The sequence below is a fragment of the Heterocephalus glaber genome, unplaced genomic scaffold, assembly GCF_053883595.1.
Source record: "Heterocephalus glaber isolate CG9 unplaced genomic scaffold, H.glaber_assembly_v1.0 deba00000738, whole genome shotgun sequence".
Classification (NCBI taxonomy): Eukaryota; Metazoa; Chordata; class Mammalia; order Rodentia; family Bathyergidae; genus Heterocephalus; species Heterocephalus glaber.
The window spans coordinates 14441175-14465607 of NW_028258161.1; the positions used below are offsets into that span (position 1 = coordinate 14441175).

Consider the following 24433-nt stretch of genomic DNA (forward strand, 5'->3'; position numbering starts at 1 on the left):
GAGTGGTCAGCATGTGGCTGGAACCACTGTCCTAAGAGGTTTTTATTTTGGCAAGTAGGGGAGGACCTCAGAAGAAAAGAGTTGCTTATTCAACGCCTCATTTTTGAGAGCCATTCTTACACATGTCACCAGAGTGGGGAGGGGGGACTCTGGGAGGTTGAGTGGGTGATGTGAGGGTGCAGGGTGGTGCCTGGCAGGCTGAGATTTGAACCCAGGTCTGTCTGACTCGAAAACTCATGCCTTCCCACTAAGTTCTGCTTGTTTCAGGATACCCCTGGGGAGAAAGGAAACAAGAAATTTCCTACCAAAGCTTTTAAAGATGGTGATCCAAATCTCCTGACAATTACATTATTCCTATTTCTTTCATCTGTAAATGGACTATGTCTTCTTCCTTCATACAACCAAAAGTAGAGAATGTGGTCTACACTTTAAAGGGTTTACCATTTGGCTGGATAATAAGATCAGGACCTGTATAAACAGTATCCCTGCCCTCTGGGAGGCTGAGACAGAAGAGTTGCAAGTTTGATCCCAGCCTAGACAACTTAGTGACTTAGCCAGACTTTGTCTCAAAATTAAAAAATAAAAGAGAGGCCGGGGATTTAGCTCAGTGGTTTTGCTGCCTGCTGCACAAGCGCAAGGGCCCGAGTTCGATCCCCGGTACCAATAAATAAATAAATAAATAAATAAATAAATAAATAAATAAAAAAAGAGAGAGGGTTGGGGGTGTAACTAAGCACCAAGGCCTTAGGTTCAATCCCTATAAATAAATAAATAAATAAATAAATAAATGCAAATAAATAAATAAATGCATGCATGCAGTCAGGGCACGTGATGTGATTAAGGACGTATTTCTGTGGTGGTCTGCTGTAGGGGTAGACTCAGAACACCAAGTTGCAGAAATGAGGCCCCTCACGGCTCGTGGGCCTGGAAAGGATCTGAATTCTGAGCGTCTTTTCTGTGGGGGAGGCACAGGCTTCCTGGAGAACAGAGCTGAGGCAAATCTTCAGTGCAGTACGTGATGGGACACGCAACTCCAGGGCAGTTACGGCAAGGGAGGAGGGAAATGGAGGAAGGAAGAGGGAACTGCAATGGGAGAGGAGGAAAGAGGCAAGCGGAGATGTGTTACGGACTTGGCCAGAGCTTCAGGAAGAGTCGCAGTGGTTGCTCGGCCACGTGGGCTGTCTTTGGCGAGGCCACACAGATGGAAGCGTCCCAGGAAACCCTATTAAGGGGAAGGCAGAGCATGTGCTTTCTCCCCTTGCGTGTCTTGTCTCTCACTGGTCCGAAGTTTCCCATGAGGTTACCCGGCTGCCCTTCTGGATTAGGAATGCAGACACTCTGGGCAGCTGCTGGGAAAGACAGCTCCCTGGGCTGGATTTCAGCATTCACCCAAACGTGTAAGTGCAGGGAGCCTGCTGGGCCCACTCAGCCAGGGCATCAGAGTGGCTGGGGCCCCCCAAGTGGCAGCAGTGGGGGCCGTGTTGGAGCTGGCACTCTCCTTGCTGGAGGTGGAGAGACAACCGTGCCTACAGAGGATGAGTAGCAGGGGACCAGGAGCACAGGGACAGGGAGAGTTGAGCAAACCGAGGAGCCATGTAAACTGCATCTGATACGGAGCTTTAGGAGAAGGAGGTGGGCATTTAAATTAGGGTAATTTGTTTCTGCAGATAGCTGTGTAGAGGAGCCATGGGGCTCATTTGGTGTCAATGGCAGAGCTGTTACCAACTTTAGGCTGGAGGGATTTAGGGAAGGGAGCAATGACTGAACTAAGGACGTTCATGGAGAAGAGGTCACTCGGAGAGAACACATGGCCTTTGATCAAGGAGGCCACCGCCCCTGTGCGACCTCACAAAGACAGGGCTACAGGAGTAAGAGCTGCAGCCAGAACCGGAGAGCAAGAGTCGAATGGGAGGTCCGATGCAGGGCAGCCCTGGGCTGGAGCTGCTGGAGAAGGAGGGAGAATGGGGCCAGAGGGGTGGGGCCCTTGGGGACACCAATTCCAGGTCCCACCCACTGCTGTCGCACATAAAAAGTTAGGTGAGAAATGAAATAGCCCCCTGAAGGTTATTGCATTGACAGTGATTTTTGCAGGGTGCTAGAGTCTGAATCTGGCATTTCCCTCAAAGACCCATGTATGAAAGACTCAGTTCCTAGCCTGCGGTGTTACTGGGAGGTGGTAAAACCCTTAGGAGGTGGGCAAATGGGAGGAAGTTACGTCATTGAGGGCACTGAAGGGGATATAGGGAACCAAGCCCTTCTGTCTTCTGCATTTCTCAGCTACCATGAGGCAAATGGGTCTTCTCTGCCATGTGCTTCAACCATGATGTACTGTGCTACCTCAGGCCCAAAGCAACAAGGCCCAGGGACCATGGACTGAAACCTCTGTAACTGTGAGCCAGAATAAACCTTGCCTCCTTAAAGGTTGATTATCTCAGGAAAGTATTTTTTTCACAGTGACGGAAATCTAACATGAGGGTGACTCGTGCAGCTGTGAAGAGGGAAGGGAAGAAGGGAGCAGGAGTAGGAATGAGCAAGGCACATCGTGGAATGTGAAAGGGGTGGCCAGGACCAGAAGAAGGTGAAGAATTGTGAGAAATACTGGTAAATGGGTGGAGCCATGCTTTGAATGGCCTGAGAATAAAGCAGGTCACTTTCCCCTTGGTGTGGCAGGAAAAAGGTTGCTATTAAATTTTGAGATGATGGCAGCATGAAATAAGATAAGCCTTAAAGAACAATAAATTTGCCTTAGAATAAAGGGCAGTCAGACCCCAGGAGCCATCTGGGAGGCTATTAAATAAATACAGAGATGCAAGCTGAGATTTTGGCTGTGGAAGACAACATAGTCAAAGATGTTTTTCAAAGGAAAAATTGGTAGGAGATGCAAACTGCTAGATGTGGGAGTGAAAGAGAGAAATGAGTCAATGAGAAACATAAGCTTTTACGTCTTGATGACAGGACAGAAGGAGGAGAAGTGGCCATCTAGGACAGGACGGGGACTGAGTTGAAGATGGGAAGGTTGAGGAGCCACTTAGTCATCTCCTCTTACCTTGTTGCATGCACACGAGGTTGGTCTTAACAGGAGGATGGAGCAGGAGTATCCCATGGGTGGGGCATGGGTACCATGTAGAGGTACCATGTTGCTAATAAGGGGTGAAAATCTAAGGACAACTCCAAAGACAATCGTGAGGAGCTGGAGTCTAATTCCGTGGCACAGCAAGTGCTCAGCATGCATGGAGCCCTGAGTTCCATCCTTGGCAACAACAACAGTGAAAGAAAAGAAACTAGCTTTGTAATTGGCTTTAAAATCTGGCAGAAATTATTTCTTAATGTTCTTGAACACGAAATTCTGGAATCAAATCTCTCCTGCTAAGAAAAATTCAAAATATAGGCAATGGAGCAGAAACTCCTAAAAACTACTGATTAAATCCATCCAGTGAAAATAGATTAAGAAAAACAAACTGAGCAATTTTTATAACATTATTTGTACCTAATTGTCATTTTTTGCCAAGCAAAACTTTTGTTTCTGTAGCTGTCGGGCAGGTATATCATGAGCAAAGAAAAAGAATCTCTTTGGAGTCAGTAGGAATAACTTCAAATTACAGTGCAGTGTTGGAGGAACTTGTAAAAGGTAAACAAACTGTTATTTTAGGAGACGGTTTTATTATATACACATTTCCAAAAAATTAAAAATTAATTAATTTGTCTTATGGGAAATTACATCAAGTTGAAAACAGTGGTGAATGTTAACAGCAAAATACACTGGCCTTCTTTTTGATAGTATTCCTGATATTTCACACAGTTACTAAATATTTGAAAATATCAGATTTGCCCAAATTAAAGAGAAGTGAAAATAATCACAAAGGGGCATTTTTCCAATCTGTAGAAAGATTTTGGCTGAATAGTCCAAACATCCATTGGAACAACTGGATACGGATGCGCTGAGCATAAACCCCTAGCGTGTTCAAATGAATAACAATGTCACAATCACGTCCAGGGTCCATTGTGTTCAGCAGATCAAAGAAACTGAAACAACTCTCTATTAGGACCCTCTGCAAGTCACTCTTCGAAGTGTCGCAGAGTTCATACTCTCAGAACGTTTCTTCGTATGTGACTTTTTGAAAAAAATTGCACTCATTTTTTATCATCTCACCTCATCCATGAAAGATGCTGAATAATGTAGACAATAAACAGAAAATCTTTCCCAGGGACCTCAGAGCCTCATGATGAAGTTGTGCATACCCCAGAGACCGATTTTGGAAAATTAATTCCTAGCTTCATAGTTGAGATTTTGCTCTCTGCTGTGTGCTATTTTTATTTTCTAAGTTACACTATTTTTCTTGGATGAAGCTTTAGAGGAGGTTAATCAGACACAAAGTTTCTACAAACAGCTGGGATAAACCTTAAACAATTTATGGTAAGTAGTGAGCTTTGAGATTGTTCCTTGAAGATGAATGCACAGAAATCACAAAGGCCTTTAATTTTGCTGTAATGAAATATAAACTAGTGACATTTATGAAGAAAGTAAAATTGAAATATTTTTTACTATTTCTTTTGCTGTTAGAAGCATATTTTATTTTTTGTCTGTGTTTTTTATTTTTAGTATATATTTGCATACATAATAATTATACTCACCTTAGTGAATTAGTACATATGCATACCACATCTTCATGATTTTTATGCTTTCTTCCCTTTCCCCACCTCTGTCTTCCTGCCTGCATCTTGAAGAATACAGATGGCAAAAGATGATGGCCTCACAGAGCCAGAAGAGACTCAGAGTGAAAAGTCCAAAGGTCCTACTCGATTTCCCCAAGGACTTGAGACTCATTTTAATGGGATATATCCAGTAATAACATTTTCTCTGATACCACTGTTGTTTTACTTGATTTTTCAGAAAAAGAAAATAAATAAAAGCTTTTATCCAACATGAAAGAAATCTGTGATAAGTGTTCCGGGGAAGATATTTAAAAGACTCAAATGTGAAGGAAGTTGCCAGAATCAATTCCCAAGAAACAAAAATATGGACAATATTGCAAATTCTGGGATGAGGAAATGTGATTTAAGCAAATTTCTGCTACACTATATCCTTGTCCTCTTTGTTATCTTTTGTCTCATGTGAAAGAAACTCCTGAAATTAAAATTAATAAAACTGTTCTCTGGTTGATTCAGAGTGGAGGTGGGCAGGCCTGAGCATGTTGTCTGGTGCACATTAATAGGCAAAGAGTAGTTTTCACAAGGTCATTGATTGCTCTGTAGGAGGCAGAGCTGGAAAGCAGAAACTAATTTATTATTCTTTCTTTACTGCAAGAGAAAAAATATTTATTTGTAGATTTTCCTCTCTTAAAAATATATTAATACAATTAAAATTAGTCATTTACCTTTTTCTTTTTTCTACTGTAATATTTTATTTTATGTTTGGTCTTCTATACTGGGATATTATGTATTTAAAGGGTAGTAGAATATTTATATTGTCTGAGCTTCATTTCTGATCATAACTATTATCTATTTCTCTTCATGACTGTGACTGAAAATAACTTTGTCATGGCAAAAGGAGGAAGCATTTGAAAATGACCTTCTCCAGGGGTTAATTTTGTTAGGAAGGCCACAGTGATAGTGTTTGCTTTGAAATTTGTGCAAAGAGTTTTTTTTTTCCTGGTAAGATATTCAGGAAATCGGGCAAATTCTTAATTCTTGATCAAGGTTTGAATCTGGGGCTGGGACTGCTGCTACTTAACTTTCTCCAGAACCTGGTAGATTTGAGTGTGTCACACAGCTCATGCATACTGAGGATTTGCTGTATTTGTCTTGAATGAATGAAAGAGTGTGCTTCTCTCTGGCAATCCCTGTTTTGCATAAGGTGTGTGTAGATTCTTAAAAGACTGAGAAAGTTTAAAGATATACTAAAAAAGGAGCAAGGAGGAGACGGATCAGTAGTGTGGTATTTCCAGATAACTTATGAACCTTGGCATGGGTTTTAATATTTTGGTTGTACACAGTCTAGTTAGCAAGAAATTACAAACCATGAAAACAGGGTGTTTCCCGAGAGAATCAAATTTATTTTAAGAGGAAGCATACAGTGGAGAAGGATGACAAAATAACAAGACTTGGCAAGGAGTAGAAAACAACAGAGAAATGGGGAGATACCAATGTCCCAAATTGATATGGAGCCCCCAACACACATTTTGGCTCTTTGACACCAGAACCAGAGAACTGAGGTTTAGAGATACCTGACACTGGTGGGACATTTAATAGAAATTTTAGCACAAGCCTTCGGTTTTTGGATCCATCGCATCTGGCTGAAAATAGCATAACTTCTCAAGAAGTGTGTTATTGACTTCCTTCCTCTTCTGTACTTACTGATGACAATTAAGAACTGAGCCTGGTATAACTAAAACGGGTCTGAGAAAAAGAGGAAGTGTTTGAAAATGCCTGGTATGAGTGCTGGGCAGGCTTTTGGTAAGCATGTGCATTCTACATTTCTCTCTATGCTTCCTCCCTCAGGAGCTCCCAGCTCCTTGCAGAAACACATGCAGCCCGGGCGGTCCCTGGGCCTCTTCTGTCTTTTTGATGTGAAATGGACTGTTTGCATGTTTCTCATGCCCATTCCGAGTGCTCCAGCGAGTGTGGAGGGACTGTGGGTACATTAACTCCAGGGGTCACATTTGGTTAGAGCCTTGTATTTTGGTGCTATTTCCTTTTTAAAGATTTGTTTTATTTTTAATTAAAACATTTTAACTGGACCTATTTGCAGTTGCAGGGAGATGGCTCCACGCATGGTACATTGGGTAAGGACTCAAAGTGGGTGATCAGCCTGTCTGTCACCTCACAGACATCATTCTTTCCTGGGGAGAGCATTCCCGCTGTCTCGAAATGCACGAGGCATCATTAACTGCAGCCGGTCTGCCGTGCAAGGGAACAGCAGGCCTCGTCCTCCTGCCTCACTGTAGCTGTGGACCTAGCGGCCAGCCTCTCCCTCCTCTCCCCCTCCCAAGCTTTCCTCGGCCTCCGCGGACCACCAGCCTGCTCTCCAGTCCCATTTGCTTCACTCATTTGCAGTGCACACGCAAGAGGGCTCACAGATCTTGTCTTTCCAGCCTTCGTTTGTTTCACTGAGCATAACGACCCCCTGGTTCGTTTACATGACAAGATTTTGTCCTTTTTGACTTGATGTTATTCCCAATAGGCCCTGTTAAATAGATCAGCTTGGGACTTGGATAGCAGGCGTGAAGTATAAACCAGAATCGGGACAAAGAAAAGCGAGTGAATTACACAGAAGAAATGAGTCAGTTGGCACCTGAAAGAGTTTGTGTTTGTGTAGAGGGCGGCCGAAGGGAACTATGATTCCTGTGACTTGTTTACAAAGATGAAATATTAGTAACAGCAGGGAAACCATTAAGTGAATTATGTTGCATCCGCTTAGGGATTTTATGTTACCCAAGATGACAGCTTGACGAGTTCTTAATAATTATAGGAAGGGGCTGATTCGCGCTGTATTGCTGCAGCTAAGGTTTTCTGATCCACAAAGCATATAACGCTGAGAATGAAGACTCCCATGCTCTTTCGATAAAATACAAACTCAAAACCTGGCTTTCTCGGTCCTTTACGGCCTCTGAGGCTCCACCTGAGAACCCCTGGCCTCTTCCCTGCCTGTGGCTGCCCAGGCTGTTCTCCCCGCCGGAGCAGCCCTTCATTCTTGCCCTGGCTGGGCCTTCACTTCCTCAGAGTGTGGCCTGGGCCCCTCCCCACGAGGAGAAGCACACACACAGACACACACGTGCACGCACACGCCTGGCTCTCTGTGCAGTCCCCACTGCCTGATTTCTCTGACTCTGCCCGGAGCCCCTCACTGGAGAGGAGCAAGCTGTCCCCAGGGCCTAACCTGATCCTTCACACACACAAGCGAGCAGTAGACGTCGCCTGAGTTTTAACAAAGGGCAAAGAAGGAAGAGTCAGCAACTGTATGTGTGACGTGGCTATGAAGTTTTTTTTACAGATTATTTTTTAAGCAACAGAAAGGAAATTGTGTCCCACCAAGTACTAGAATTTTCATTGCCAGCTTTCTGCTGCAGCCATGTATTATTTTTGCAATTATCAAGAACCAGTTTGTTACTTTTAAAATGCCAAAAAAGAGGAAACCATCTGAAGTCTGCTTTGCAGCTGAGAATAGTGTCCCAAGCGTATTGCCTACAGCCCAGGGTAGGGTAACCTTAGGGTGGAGGGAAGTTACACGTGTATAAACTACCCATATGCAGGCCATAGCCCAGCAAGGGGAAGCGAAACAGGCCGCTTACAGCTGCCCCGGAGACAGGAAGGGGCCACCCAGGAAAGACGGGGAGGCCTGCAAGAGTGGAGGCAGGAAGAGAAGATGGGCTGGTGGACTCTGGAGAACTGGGAAGGGGTGCTGAGGAAGTCCTTGGGGTAACCCAGAGAGGCAGCAAAGGACGGCCAGGAGCAGGTGACCCCGTGTGACGAGGGTGGCTTTGCGGGGTGGGGGTGCAGGTGACAGGGAGGCAGGCAGTGGGGACCCCATGGAAATCCAGTAGTGGACGTGCCGAGGTGTACATGTGCCTGGGGGCATGGATCGAAGTGCACTCGGGTGACAAGGCCCTAGAGAAAGACCCCAGGAGAAGTGCAGAGAGGCGCGGCTGCAGGGCAACAGCAGGAAGCGGAGAGGCATCTGAGGCAGAGCGGGAGGGCCAGGAAGGAAAGCACGGGAGGCGAAGGACACTCGGGAGGTCAGCTGCGATGGGAAACCTGCCCACATGGCGAAACCCAGCTGAGAGCCGGGCCATGTGCCTAAGCCCGTAAGTGGAGCGCGGCCCAGCCCGCCCGGGCAGAGCTGGAGAAGCAAGCGGGCAGCGGGATGCTGGTTGTTGTGTGAGAAGAATGTGGGTGGAAGTGCGCTCTGGCTTGCTTCATAGTCGGCGGGGCGGTCGTGCAAAGGCAGCGTCTCAAAGACCTTCCCAAAGCCATGAGAGGGCAGCAAGGGCCAGAGAGGGTCACCGACAGCGCTGCACACCAGGCGGGAGGAGGAGACAGGGGGCGGCGCCCCGGGGGCCCCTAACGGGGCGGGGGAGGGGGGGCGGGCAGCTCTGGGCTCCAGGAGATCCCTTCCGGGAACTGTGTGACTCTCTCAGCCCAGCACTGTGTCCTGGACACCCCTGGTTTCTCACTGATTGGCTTTGGGTTTCTCATATAAGAGAAATCAAGCAATATTTAAGTTTGTGAGTCTGATTTATTTCACGTAGTGTTATGGCCTCGAGGTGCATCCATTTTCCTACAGATGACTCAAATTTATCCTTCTTTATAGCAGAGTAGTGCTCCATCGTGCATACATACTACATTTTCTTTATCCAAGCATCTGTTGATTTGCCTGGGGTTTTGGACGTTGGATTTCCTAGGACCTTTTCCCTTGAAGTCAGATATCTCTGTGTCAAAGAAACAGCTCTGCTGGGCATTCGCCAAGTGCACCAACGAAACAAAATTAGAAATTCTTCCTTGCCCATTCACTGACCATAGCTGACAAAGGAACTGGAGTGGAGTCTGCAGGAGATGGCGCATGTCATGTGGACACGCACAGAAAAGCCTGATTCCCAGCCAGGCCTTAGGAGCAGAGCAGGGTGTGTCAGCAGGGACTGGCGGGACACCAGCCCAGGCCTGCGGTGGCCTCCTGGACCAGGGTGACCATGACCATAGGTCTCCAGGTCACCGCACCCGAGTTCGCCCATGGGAAATGATGAAATGCACCCTGGGCTGCCCAGAAGCATGCATGCCTGTGCACACACATACGACATGAACGTGCAAAAGAAGGCTGCTGGGACGGTCCCCTGCCTGTGGGAGAACAGTTCCTCAGGGGCAGGGCCCCAAGCTGGTGCCGACAGATACAGGGCGAGATGGTCCCACAGGGCCTTGGAGGCCCCTGGATCTCTGGTTCCAGTCTCTCCTCAAACTCAGCTCCAGACTTGATCCTGCCATGGTAAAACATATTTCTTGGGCCCAGGAGTTAATGATCTCCTCCATGCTGTCCCAGTGTGAACTGGGGATCTGTCGGTCATCATTGAGCTAATAACACAGGCTGGGGAAGTCCCAGTTGGGTCTCTGCTAAGACCACTGAGGGCGAGAGGCACAAACCCCACAGGGAAGCAGACTGGCAGGGGTCTGGGCTTCTAGAACCTGTGAGTGGTGAGTGGTTGCTCTGGCTGTGAGGCTGTCCTGCTGAATTGTTGCTGTTGGTGCCAAAGGACTGAAAAAAGAAGCTGAGGTTAAGCTGGGAGCTTGGGAGAGGGAGGCGCCCAAGAAACGAGGCCAGGGCAGCAGCTGCCATCTGAACTGCAACTCCAGTGACCATGACCGTGACGGCAGGTGTAACCACTCACTTAGCGCTGTCACTCAGAGGAGGGTTTAGCTGATCCAGGGGGTGACTCCAGAGCCTGTGTGTGCTGCGGTCAGAGCTGTGCTTCGGTCCTGCAGGACTAGCACCTAAGTGTGTCCCATGAGGAGGCTTGTGCCGCAGTCCAGGTGGTAGGCAAGTCACGCACAGTGGGTGAACCCAGGGCTGTCCAGAACGGGCCTGGCTTACCTCTCATTCTGATGTAACCACTGACATCACTCACTTTCACTCTCAGAAGTACCCTGGTTTGAGCATCACCTCCAGGTCCCTAGTGACCAGCTGACTTCACCTGAGTCCCAACTGAAGGGGGGCTCGGGTCAAGGTCTCAGCACGAAGGGGCGTGGGAACTGGAGCCCAGAACACAAGGAAGAGTGAGAGGAGAGAAGCGGGTTTTGGAGAGAAAGAAAAAAGGAGCTCTTGTCAGGTGCTGGGAGGGAAAAGGGGGAAACGATCAAGGACAAGCAGAGGCCAGAGGAGAAAGCCGCAGGGCTGATCTGAGGTGAGCGCAGAACCCACATTCCCAGGCGGAGCGAGCGAGTGCCACAGGTCACACCCACAGCGAGAGGCACGGCGGAGCCGGACGGGCAGCCCTCGTCAGAGCAACTGCAGGAGGCTGGGGCGGTCAGTGTGCATCACGGCCGGACACGAGGGCCACACAGAGGCGACAGCACGCGGATTCTGGCCACCGTGGTCTGGGTCAGGGGATGATGGGCAGCAGCGAGTTCCCCGAGGAAGCTCAGGGCTGAAGGGCTGGGCGGAACGTGTGGTGCGCATGCACACCCTGAGGAATTCCAGGTACCGTTCAACCCGACTGAGGCGGACATGGAACCCCAAACGTGCAAACACCTCAGACCAACCCCTGCCCTCGGGTGGTAAGGAAAACGAGACCCGAGGCAGTTAAGCGGCTTGCCCTGTCCACACTGCCTGGCACTTCTAGATCTGGAATCCCAGGAGCCAGTTCCAAGGTTTACTGAGAACACAGGTCCAGTACGCGGTGCAAAATCCTCCTGTTGGAAAGTAATTGTGCGCATAGAGCCACACAAGGCTGGAGAACCTTGTGGTGAGAAGTCCGCATACCCCTGGAGTTTCTGAACTTCGCCGTGGTGCCCATTTCCCCATGCCACAGAATTTCTTTTTGAGAGACACGTCTGAGAAGGAGGGCCACACAGAACTCGGCTGCTGGGACCCAGTTTCCCCGGGCTGGGGACGCATCCTTGCCCGCAGCCTTTGCTTCCTGAGTCTGACTGTGCAGCCTTGCGCCCTGGCCACCCAGGAGACTCCACGCGTGCTGGGGTTTTCTGCGGCCTGTGGTCTGCAAGCTGATGGCCTCCGCTCTCTCTCCGCTCCCTAGCCGGCCCTTCCCCACCTGCTCCAACTGCGGGCCGACCCGGACGGGGCACACTGTCGGGCTTGGGCTGTCATCTTCCCTCCAGCTGGCTTCGGGCTGTGATTGAGCAGAGCGGGCGGTAGGGAATGAGCGAATGGAGACTGAGGCCTTGCTGGTGGCCCTGTCGCCCTGTTTGCCTCTGTGGACTTGGTGATCTGCAGGCCTCGCGTTTCTCTACCTTCTGCTAGGTTTGTCAAACTCTCCTTAATCTCTGTTTCCGCCTTTTAATCTGCCTTTCCCCTGCCTTATCCTGCGGTCCTCTCTGTGGAGAAGGCTCCGGGCTCGTTATCTGCTCATTCTTCGTTTTAGCAAATGTCGACTGGCCACATTGGTGCCACTGGGGATGGAACCGTGAGCAGGAAGGATGGGTGTGGCGGTGCAGGGCTGTGATCCTAGCCCTCTGCTGGGCTGAAGTCCGAGACCACGAGTTCCAGCCCAGCACAGCGACCTGGACACTTAGATCTGCCTCAGAGAAAGAGCGAGCAGACCAGGCCCTCGGCGCTGGGAAGCCTAGGGCGGGAGACAGAACATGCACATGAAATAAACCACATGGTGTCCCGGTGTCAGGAGGGAAGTAAGCACAGGGCTGTCACCGAGCAGGGCAGAGCGGAAGGCCTCTCCGAAGAGGTGTTAAACAGAGCTGAACCTCGGAAGGCGCAGCACTGCAGGTGTGACGGACCGGCAGGGAGCGAGGGGTGGAGGTGAGGCCCTGGCGTGGGGCGGGGACTCTGCCAGGAGAACCTCAGCTCCCTCCGCCTGCACCCCTGGCCCCGCTGTGCCAGAGACCTCGGAGCTGGACTCTCCCCTGGACGCCCTCTCGGCCCCTGTCTGACCCCGTGTCCTGCGGGGATGCAAAGGGAACGTTCCTTCTCTCTTCCCTGTGACAGACCTGGCTGCCAGGTTCTGAGGGCCTCTTGACATCAGTTCATTTGGTTATCACACCGACCGGACAGAGAGACACCTAGAAAATCACCTCGCTCACTTCTGGGTGTCTGTGAAGACGCAGCCAAAGGTTGCCGTGGATGAGCCGAGTGCGGCAGGGAGCAGCCCCACCCAGAGCGCTGGGCCTCTGACAGGACCCCTAAGCCCCCACTGCAGGTGTCTGACTGCTGCTGCTGCTGCTGAGCTGCTGGGTGTGGATTACACCAGCTCTCCGGGGGCATCCACGTCTCAGCCTCCAACTGGGGCTGCATCCTTGCTCCTCCTGTTCTGAAGGCCAGGCAGCCTCTGGTTCGTGGCTCCATCCTGCAGCTGGCCAGCTGGGACTACCCAGCCAACAGCGTGAGCCAGTCTGACCAGCCTAGCCGGGGACACACACCTACTCCCGCCCCAAGGGAAGATCAGTAACCACCGTGGGTGTTGCTGGATTATCACAGCACCTCCCCAAGGTGAGCTCGGCTTGGAAAAACACTATGACCAAGGAAAGAAGATAAATGGGAAAACAACATGCAGTATCTCACATGGCACTTGGCACTTTGTCAGTGTTCAAGAAATAAATATCCCTTCCTCTTTCCTACTGTTTCAGAGTCTCTATTATATTAATATTTTTGTTGTTTAACTGCGCCCCCTAAAAGTGTAGTTTGCATGTCTGAAATGACCAGAAATTCTAAATAAAGTTCATCAGAAATCAATCAAAAAGGATCTGCTGAGATGAAATTAACAGGTGCCCAGCTGTTCATCAGGGCCTTGGGTAATTCCAGTTGGGCCTGGGCCTCTGCCATGGAGGGTAAGGATGCTCCCCTGTTGATAAACACCCTGTCTCATCTCCACCCTGCTGCAGCGTTCTGCTTCTTGGAGCCGCTCAGTGCTTATCAGAGTAAGGTACAATGAATGAGCGCGATTTATTTCCCAATTGTATTTACAATTTGAACGAAAACCCGAGGAAAGGCAGTAGTTCACTCAGAGGAGCGAACACACAACAGATGGTGAAAGTCTAGGCATCGTGGGCCCGAGAATTCTCTAAGAAGTCCACCTGCCCCTCCCGCTCTACCCACCTGTGGGTTGGCCCGGGATGAAAGTGATGATGCATGGTCGTTTGGCACTTCCATCCCCCACCAGCCCCAGGGCGTGCTGGCCAAGAGCAGCTTGCAGGCACCCACGGGCATCTGGGCTCCCACTTGGCCGGCTCTATGCTGCTCTCCATGTATTTCCTTTCTTCGTCTTCCTCCCTCTTCCATGCGCTCAAACTTCCCCAAAGTATAAAATATTGATGTTTCTGCCTCCCTGAAATTCATATGTCGAAGCCTAACACGAAATACGATAGCACTAGGAAGTGCGGATTTGGGAGGATGATGGGGTCATGAGGGTGGGGTGCTCCCGAACAGGATTAGTGCCCTTGTAGGAGACCCCATGGTGCTCCCTGACCTTTCTACCAAGCAAAGACACAGCAGGAAGACAGCTGCCCACGCAACCAGGAAGAGGGGCCTCCAGACACCCAGAAGTCCAGTCTTGGACTTCTCAACCTTCAGAACTCTCAGAGGAAAGTTTCTGTCATTTGTAAGCCACCCCACCTCTGCCATTGTGTTTTAGCAGCCCAAGAAGACTAAGACATGGATGCACCTTGGGAGTAGGTTTGCTTAATTAGAGAAGGGACATAAAAAGGTACCCGAGTTGAACTCTGGACTCTGAGTCCAAAAGCCCAATTATGCCAAGAAGTTGAAAGTTCATAGTTGGGCATAGTGGTATGAATCTGCAATTCCAGCATTCTGGGAGGCCGAGGCAGGAGAATCAACTTTGAGACCAGCCTGGGCAACTTAGTGAGATCCTGTCTCAACATTAAAAAAAAAGAGAGAGAAAGAAAAGAAAGAAAGAAAAAGAAAAAGGGCTGAGGATATAGCTCAGTGTGAAAGTCCTGGGTTCAAATCCCAAGTAGTAAAAAAAAGTTGAAATTTCATAGACAGATGAGCTTGTGGATTTGTAGCCTATTTTGTTTAAAGCTTTATTGTCAGAAAAGCTAAAATCCCATTTTAAATGGAGAAAAGAGAAAGTGAGACAAATCTCTGGCGACCTGATATAAAATATTTGGTCAATCAAAGACCACAGTGGGGTCTCCCCGGGAGGCACTGACAGCCCCCCGGCGTGGCTGTGCTGCAGGGTAGTGGGGACCCCTCGACCCAGCACTGACCACTGCACACCTGTCTGAATGGGCCCAAGTGGAGTGCCTGGCCCTGGCCCCTTCCAGTTTGAAGCGTTATATTAACACCCAAGCCTTTGTATTAGCTCCTAGTCTGCAAAACAGCATGAACTCTAATCTGCTGCATTGTAATGAGTTGTTCAGAACTGACAGCCATCTAGAGATGAACAGACCTTTAGTGCTGTTTTTCAGTCTTGGGGATGAAGTCCTGAGTGAATTGAGCACTGCTGTAAGGAGAAAGGATTGGAGTGTTTCAAGTCAGAAAGAGACTTATTTCAGGTTGTTAATAGAAGCCTGTTCATGCAGAGGCACAAACCCAATCTTCCCAGAAGGTAAACGGATGCTCTGAAAGGCCCAGGGCTGTCAAGAGGCTGGGTCACAGCTACAGCCTGGCTCCTCACATAGCACAGCGCAAAGGAAACTTCAGGCTGGATGGTAACAGGGAAATGAGGAAGCATTTAATCCATTCATTAAAGGAAGGAAGGAAGGCAGGAAGAAGAGAGGAGAGGGAGAGGGCCGGAGGGAGGGATTAGCTCACTCTTCCCAGACAGAGTCATCAGAGTCCAAGTGGGAACCAAATGGCGGGGGCAGGAAAGAAATGGGAGGCCCTGCAGGGGGCACAAGTTCAGAATTCGCCTACTGGAATGAGTGTGGTCTGGAATCATCACAGCTCTTCAGCCAGAAGTGAGCTTAGAAAGGGGCTTCCCGTTCCCCACCAAGTGCCCTATCCTGACTGCAACGCAATGTTCTCCAGATGATGGGGCTGCCACCTATGAGTGGCTTATGAAGTCAGTTTGGTGGTTTGCAATGAGCCTTTCCAAACAAAAGGAGGAAAACAGAACAAAATGCACCATGCAGAGGCTGCCAGGTATGATGTGCAGGCCACGCACACCGCACACTCCAGGGATGTGTTATTTACATCGCAGACCGCTGTGCCCAGCACACCTAGTTTTTTCTTTGGAACTTCCTTCCTGGTTTGGCAATGCCCCATTGTGTGGCCCATGATGGCAGCAGGGTTCTTTGTCCTTTCTAGAACCCCAGATGAGAAAGCATCGTATCTCCCCTTTCCTGGAGTAAGAGACTGTCGACTGAAGCTAGCTGGGAGTTCGAACCACGTACTTCAGATCTGAACATGGTGCAGGTGGGGTCCAAGGCAGTTCGGGATTATTCGTGCTGGCAGGATGGAGGCGAGCAAGGGGCCCACAAATCAAATAAGGGAGGGGCCAGGGTCTGCTAAGGGAGGCTGCACCTCTGATTCGCCCAGGCCCCGCCTCCTTCGGATGTACCTGTTTTCTGACGCTGTAGGTCATTCTGTGTATTTCCAACAACTTGCTTATTTGTGTAAGTTTTCTGGAGTCAGCTTTTATTGCCTGTAATCAGGGACTCCAACCAAAATACACATATTTTCTTGGAGAGCTGAACTTTGGATATAATTCACCCACGTCCGTATCCTACATTCTCAAACCATCAAAATATAATGAAACAAATGAATAAGTAAAGAAATCAGTGAAAGAGAAAATGGTATTCCTTCAAGATATTTTTAATGCACTATTTAACAAACATTGTTTTGGGACAGGAAAAAGAAAAGAAGCAAGTATTTCCTGACTGCAGCAGATGACCAAATTAATCATGGCAGATGTTTCAAAACCACAACTGTTCTGTGATTTTCCCGATGCCCTACTTTGGCTTTTATGAACTAGTGCTCATTAGCATTCGACACTCTTTTGCCACATTTACTGTTTATTTAGGGTCAGCAGCAATCGAAGCCACATGCAGAAGATGTGCAGAATGCAACCCATCGATCCTTCCACGCATCCCAGGCCCTCTGCACAGTGAGTTTCGCTGGCTTTGTCTCTGCTAGAGTAAGAGTCCAGTGCTTTCCCATCATGCTTTTATGTCATTTTATTAAGATGGATCGAAGACAAAAAGAGCAATTGATAAGATCATTTCAACAGAGAACTTAGGACTTTTAGATGGTTAAAGGTGGCACTCCGATGGGCCATAACTCCCTTCAGCCACTTCTTCAATAGGCTTGTGTTTATATTTTGCATTTTACCTGAGGAGAAAAACAGCTCATTTCTTGTACTTAGGAAGTGGTTTCGGCAGCTGGAAAGACCTCAGTCACTGAGTGTGAAGCAGTCACGGCAGGGGCGTTACCTAACAACACGCACCCGAGGCCACCCGCTGCCAGGAGGGGCCACCCAGAAACCACACAGCACCCTGGCAGCAGTCTGCCCGAATCATGACGGAAAGCCAAGGAAATCACACTCTCTGGTCTTCTGCATCGAACTGTTTCCCATAAACCCATTGTGATAACAGTTTTCAGGTGGATACGGAAGGTCCCCAAACTCCCAGAGGTTCAGCTGATTTCTTGTTTCCCCGCAGTGGTGTGATTTTCCGCTTTTCTCTTTGCTTTATTGCCTCATGTGGGCAGGCCTCCCTCCCTCCCGGGCTTCTGGCAGGGCCTTTGTCTTCTGCTCACCTCAGGTAGCCCGGAGCTCAGGCTGCAGCCCTCCGGCCAGTTCTGTCTGGTGTTTGTGGCTCTGGATTCTTCTCTCCCCAGGGCTGGATGCGAACACCCCCATGGGGCTATTTGCACTGGTGTCCGGTGGAGCCTCCTACACACACACACACACACACACACACACACACACACGCACACACACACGCGCGCGCACGCACCTGTGCACACATGCCTCCCTCTGCTCCCTCTGGCGGCCCCAGCTCTGAGGGCTCCACAGGGCTCACTCGCCCAAGCGGCTTGGGTGGAGCTCCCTTCCCCTGCCTGGGCTCCACCACCCCAGGCCAGTGTGAGAGCCCTTCCTCTTGCTGTCTTGGGGGCCAGACCTTTGGAGCTCACACCCTGGTCCCCAGAGGACTTTCTTCAGAGAATTCAGGCTGGTCTTTATGAGAGCCGAGAGTCTGTGTGCCTTTGGTCCCCACATCTGCAGCTCCTCGGTGTGTGATCTAGGTTTGGCTCATGATTCCTGGGACATCCGCTCACTTCCTGGCTCTTGACCCCTCTACAAAGTCAGCTGAGAACAGTGATCCTAAGGTCACGGCTGTGTGGCGATGCCCTGAGAGCCACGGAAATCCCTGCGTCCGAGGAGTGTGGTCCCCGAGGTCCCGCTGCCATCGGCCACCACACTGCAGCCACACTGGCTCTGTATCAGCCATTCAAATATTGCAAACTTTCACCCATTTCCCATAAAAACGCAGCTCCCTGCCAGCATTTCCAGTTAATCCTACACAGACACTTGCTCTGAGGCTGAAGCCGATCTGATTGCTTTGCAGCATGAAAATACACAGAAGGTTCTCGGAAAACTAAACAAACCTGTCCTGGATCCTGATGTGCCAGAAATGCACCTGCCAAGCAGCACTTCATGGTTTGCCCTGAGGTACATTTCAAAGGGCAGAGCAGCACGACTGGGGACGTTGCAGTCTGCAGAAATGCCGACACCTGGCACTTGCTTTGTCGTCCCTGCCACTGTGCAGGCTGCAAACTTGGTGGCGATCAGTTGGATTAAAAAAATGGTAACAAAAGCGGGATATTTTGCGGAGAAATTTGGGGTAAGGTTAGGGCTGTGATCCACCAGTTATCTTAGGGAAAAAGTCGCAGGCATGAGGACTGCTGACAAGGATTTTCAGGGCGAATGGGAAGCGTTAACAATGAAGTTATTCTTTGTTTTTTCTTCCGTTTTGGGGATTGAACCCAGGCCTTTGCACTGAGATACATCCCCAGTCCTTTTTAAACTTTCTTTTCAGAAATACGGTCTTGCTAAGTTGCCCAGGCTGGACTCAGAATGCTATTCTGTCTCAGCTTCCTAGAGTGCTGGGATTACAGGTGAGCACTACCACACCGGGTTTGAATTGTTCTTTATGTTTGTTTTTTTTTAACTAACTAACTAACTGAAAACAACTGTTCACTCAATTACTCTCCTCAATTTTCTACAGTGCAGAGATGACTAATTTCAACAGTTTTAACTGATTCTTTGGGTGATATTCACTTCATCACTAAGTAACATGCGTGCATGGCTACTTTTTCCTTTTCCCACTTTAGGCATGAGCTGTGGAGTTCCGAATGTGACGATGAAGATTTAGTTCCTGCTCACTCCCAGCCCCCACCACATTCATGGACACCTCCTGTCTCCTATCTTCCAACATAAATTATACTGAAGTTAGATTCATGTTCGCTGTTTACATTATTAATTATCATTGCTTAGAGCTGAATCATGCAGTAAACTAGACTTTTCCTCTCCAAAGTTAAGTATGCCTTGTTTTGTTTTGTTTTATCATGCTGGGGATTGAACTCAGAGCCTTATACATGCAGGGCAAGGGCTCTACTCCTGAGCTACACCCCAGGCTCACCATTGCCTTTTGGGGGTCTTCTGCTCTACACATGTATCAGCAGCTGCACTAAGTCCTCACCCATGCTAGTACTGCTCAGTACAATCAAATACACTGGGATTTCAATACACTGTCTTCTAAAGAAATGTGTTTGGGAGACTCACTGCCTAAGTTGGAGTTGTGTCACTTTGAGTCTTCCAGGAGTAGACAGCCCAAAGGGCAAGAGAGTGAGTGATTGGGGGAACACCTCTGAAAAGATGGGGGAAGGAGGAGGCACTGGCAGGAGGATTCAACTCCAACCTGGGCAGCGACAGGGGAGGGCAGGGGACTGAGCAGGAGCAGCCCGGTCTGAGTGACCTCACTGGAGAAACCTTGTAGCGGGCACGGGGGGCCAGGCCTGGTGAGCTGGCCTTGGCCTGAGCTGGGGTGGAGGCCAGCACGGGCCCTCTCCTCCTTCCAGGTTCTGTGCTGCAGGGTGAGCTGAGCCATGCATCCCAAGGCTCACAGGCTAAGGAGCCCCGGCTTCCGGACAACTTCCGCCTCCTCCATGGAGGAGCTCCAGGGAGCCACTTAGACCACCACAGCGTCTACGCTGCTTCCTGCCACCCTCTCCGGGGGGGATTTCTCCATGGCTTCCCCAGAAAGAAGGTCCCCTTGCCTCTCAAAACTGTCTTTACTCCACTCTATGTTTAATTGGTGGTTGGCTGAGGATGGGAGTCTCAAAACAATTTTCCTTCAAAATGTGCAGGTGCTCTATTCCCTTCCGTCTTCTCGAGTGGTTCTCGATAACTGTAAAGTCAGACAAAGATGCTTGATGCTTGACTCTGGTGTTCTGAAATTTCATGGTAATGAGAATTAGCAAAATAGTCTGAATATCTTGGGACTCCTACTCTGAACACTCATGTTCATATTTGAGAATTTTATATGCACAATTTCTTTAATGTTGTTGTCCCATCCATTTTTAAAAAACTTTTTTTGGTACGGGGTATCAGACCCACGACCTTGTGCTTGCAAGGCAGATGGCAGAACCACTGAGCTAAATCCCTGGCCCTTCCCATCCATTTTCTCAGGTCATTTCTCTTGGACCCTGATTCAATCCCACAATTTTCTTATTTGTGAGTATGTTTAACCTTCTACTTTTCCTTCTTTTTTTGTTTCCACTGTAATTTCTGAGATTTTTTTTTTTCATTTGTAATTCCAAAGTCTCTCAGAGATTTTTTTTTTAAACAGTTCTGTTCTATTTTAATGTTAAAACACATAGCTATTCTCAGGAAAACCTCTTGTAAACATTTCACATTTCATGGACAGAATATCCTAGTGTTTTTTTCAGAGGAAATCAATGATAGTTAAAAACACCCTTTTCTTCTCTTTTTCCTTTACTTTTATTCTTCCTGGCTACTTTGCTTTGATCTCCATTTTTGTGTTACCAGGCTCCTCCGAGGACCGTGCTGGGTGCATGGGCATGGCCGTAGGGAGACCTGGGTGTGCTGTGCTGTGCTGTGGGAAAACTCAGCGACGTCTGGAGTTTTGTGTCTTCTCGTCATCTTTCCTTTTGGAGTGGATTTTAGGGTTCCTGGTCCTTGGTGGAACCCTGGCTACTGGCGCAGTGAGGACCAAGTGTGGCTGAGCCATCAGCACTAGGAGGCAGTGCCCAGCCCTGCTGTCCTCTGAACTCAGCCCTGCCCTTCGCCTCTGTGCTGCTCTCCACAGGGAATGGCCCCCAGCAGGGCGGAAGGGTCGAGCCAAGCGTGGGTGCACTGAGTGTCTTGAGGGACACGTAAGCATACCTTTAGTCAAATCTTTAGTTGCTGCCTCTTCCAGAGGTCCCTGGATGCCATTTCCACAGCCTTGGGCTGTCTGCTGTTAATGTCAGGGCCTTCTCGGCTTCCCCCTACTGCCTTACTTAATTTTCTTGGATGTGCTAAGTCAGTTACCATGAATCTTTCCAGTTCTCCAATTTCTGCCCCCCCTTTCCTTTTTTTCCTTTTGCCAAACTCTGCAGGTTTTCATGAGCGCGTGGAGGCTAATGTACATGTGCACTCACTACACTAAGCTGCAAGTCAGCCATGATGTACTCTCATAGCACACTGAGTCTCTCTTCTCTAATAATGTAAATTCACTTCTAATTTCTCTTAAATCTAAAACAGATCCTTATACAGTAAAATTGGTATTCATATTTGCTATGAATCTCACTTTGGGAATAATGAAGGCAGAGCCACTGCACGGTGCTGCCAGAATGTGCTGCGGGCCTCAGAGCTCTGTCTATAAATGACTACGCGTTATACTGAGCAAATAATCACTCTTAACAATTTAATATGTAGCCTGGAATCTTTCTTAACATCTATGGAAAAGAAAAAATTCCATATTCATGTGCTATCTGTTCTCGTTTCTACTTTTTTTTGGTACTGGGGATTGAACTCGGGACCTTGCACTTGCGAGGCAGGTGCTGGAACCACTGAGCTAAATCCCCGGCTCCCCGTGTTTCTCTTCTTAAGCAAAGATCAGAACACTGTCACCATCTCACTACCCTCTCTCCCCAGAAATAAGACCCAGCTGGAGAATAATCAGCCTTGAAAACTAGAGAGCAAACATCCCAGGCCCCATCAGCCGGTCCTTGCCTTCCCTGCCTCACAGAGCAGCCACTGAGCAAGACAGCAGTGAAGCCAGGGGAGGCGAGGACGGGCTGATGGGGCTGGTGTGTTTGCTTGCTAGTTTTCAAGGCCGGTTATTTTCCAGCAGGGTCTTACTTTGGAGGGAATGGTGTGTGCGGCGTCGGGCCTCCTGGATCTACAGAGTACACAGCCTGGTGTGGACTGGCGTTGCTTTGGTGAGGAGCGGGTTTCGAGTGGGAGAGACAAGGCTCTGAAAGCTGACTTAGAGCCAGGCGTGGTAGTAAGTGGGTGTAATCCCAGCACTTTGGGATGCTGAGGCCGGAGGACTGCAAATTCAAGCCCAGGCTGGGCAATTTATAGACTTGGTGAGATCCTGTCTCAAAGTAAAAAATAAAAAACAGCTAGGATACAGCTCATGAAGGTAGTTCAGTCCTTACTGCAAAGTAAGGTATCAGTCTGTCAATCTGCCTGGCTTTGTTTGACAAACACTCAGAAAGCTGACTGGATCTTTAGCTTTTATTTTAAATCATAATGCTTAACTTTAAAAAAATTTGTTTAGGTAAGTTTGCCATGAATGAGTTACTAGACTATATTAAACCTCAAATATTGACTTTAAGATGTGCTTGCAGATGTTTGATTGTGTAGAAATGTATTGTAAGTCTTCATACAAAGGCAATTCAAGGAAGCAGTTGCCCAAAAGCATAAACAAAATTAACATTTTACCCGATGACTAGAGAGATTAATCATACATCGTTTCTCAGGGTGCAGAAAATGTTTTTATTAAAGGATGACCTTGATGTTTTGATAGAAATCTCAAAACTTAAGATGCAAGGAAAAGGATGGATGATTTTGTAGGTGTGTAAGGCACGAAGGCAGTGAAGCGTCGGTCCAGCCCTCCTTCCTTCTGCTCTGGCAGAATGGTGTAGGAGACACGTAGAGCAGCAAGGAACAGCGTTGGTGAATATTTTCCTTGGAAATAGAAGAAATGTAATTTTAGGCCTTGCATTCCCCCACTCCATCTTTGGGATGCCTTTATTGCATTTTCTTCTCCCTCTTAAGGAAGCTGCTCAGAAAGACTCTCTGTGTCTGATTTTGGGTTACATCTCAAACATCCAGACAGACCCATTCCTACTGGGTATGATGTCAGTGGTGAGGGCTAAGCTGGATGTGAGTGGCCTTTAGTCAATCAGAATTTCGTACAATCTCTCTCATTTTCTCTGCAGAACAGTACGCGTTCCCAGGGGTGAAATGTACTACCAAAGTCCACTGAATTTGCTAGTAAAATAACATGACATGGGGGCTAAGAATCCTGGTATGATCTTTGGCAACAGAGTCCTTTTCAGGGGGTCCTTGAGTCCTTACACTATTTAGTCTCCTTACGGAAAAACTGCTTGCTTTTCTTGATGAATAGGACAACACAAGTGGCGTTTGTACGTTGTGTTTTATGTTTGCAGGCACTTGCAGTGATAACGACACTTACAGCCTACGCGGGAAAGAATGCTGATCTTGAAGTCAGTTTGAGACTGACCTCTTACAAGCAGAAGTCTGAGAAGTTTGGCGGACCATTCACACCTGAGCTTCTTCCTCTGCAAAGCGGGCAGGGCCCTAACTGGGAGAGCTATCAGGAGATGCAGGGTGCTGTGCACAGTGCAATCACTACTCATACCCTCGTGGCTATTTTGAACATAGCAGGTGCTCAATGCTGAGCTGGTTCCACAAGCTAGAAGTTACCTTCCAGCTCCAATCTATCTCACTGCTGTTGACAGGGTGCCCATTGTAGACATTTACCTTCTTGTTGGAGATAGATTGCTGAGGTTTGGGACTTGCTCTGTCACTAACTACATGGTGACGCAGGACAAGTCAAAGTGTGTAAGAGGGAAGTAGTAACGCATGGGTTTCTAATGTTCAGCTTAACTTGAAAACACAAGTTTAAAAATTCCACTGAATTTGGTGATAAATGATATGATATGGGGGATTTACCTCAAAATCACCAGAGGGGTGGGATGGGGGAGTGAGTGGGTTTAGATGAAATGAGATTGTCCACAGCCTTGACACTGCCGAGATGAGGGGCTGGTGTGGGGTGTGTGCGGGTCCCTCTGCCTGCGTGCACATGTGGTGTGTGGACACCTGCAGAACCAAAGACGGAACCCGAGGCCTCACGCTTGCTAGGCACATCTCCACGACTGAGTGACACTCCCAACCCATACTTCCCTATATTTTTGGAATTCCCGTAATAAAATGTTAGAAAAACATCAGCAAATAAAAGATTTCTTCAAAGGAATTCAGGATGCAGCAATTTGGAAATTAGTAACTGAAATCCCACTGGACGTGTTGGTGCCTCAGTTTTTTGCTTTGGTGTTTTCTTAAGTAAAGGAAAAGTCCCTGGTTACTTGCACCAAGTGGGGGAATCTCGCACACAGCTGCCCGAGGGCAGCTGCTGGCTGACTCACTCACCCATCTGCTGGCGAGGCTGCCTCTGGTGGGCAGGGTATTCCCCATCCCCTCCTGGCTGCGTGACTCAGACTTGAAATCAGTTTCGCATTTAACCACTGTGTGCATTCATTATC

General features: G+C 48.5%; 2 long non-coding RNA genes across 3 annotated transcripts; both read left to right on the plus strand.

The window, feature by feature from the left end:
* Positions 1-2283: 2283 nt before the first annotated feature.
* On the plus strand, positions 2284-5175 carry LOC147829157 (uncharacterized). The gene is made up of 3 exons (XR_015449467.1): positions 2284-3628; positions 4726-4790; positions 4892-5175. It is a non-coding gene; the product is annotated as an uncharacterized LOC147829157 (long non-coding RNA).
* A 12402-nt stretch (positions 5176-17577) lies between these two features.
* On the plus strand, positions 17578-24188 carry LOC106010806 (uncharacterized). 2 transcript variants are annotated; one of them, XR_015449577.1, is made up of 5 exons: positions 17578-18441; positions 18673-18751; positions 18968-21031; positions 21991-22081; positions 23321-24188. It is a non-coding gene; the product is annotated as an uncharacterized LOC106010806 (long non-coding RNA). The 2 variants fall into 2 exon arrangements; XR_001184526.3 differs by having other exon boundaries at positions 17579-18441; positions 21994-22081.
* Positions 24189-24433: the final 245 nt, after the last annotated feature.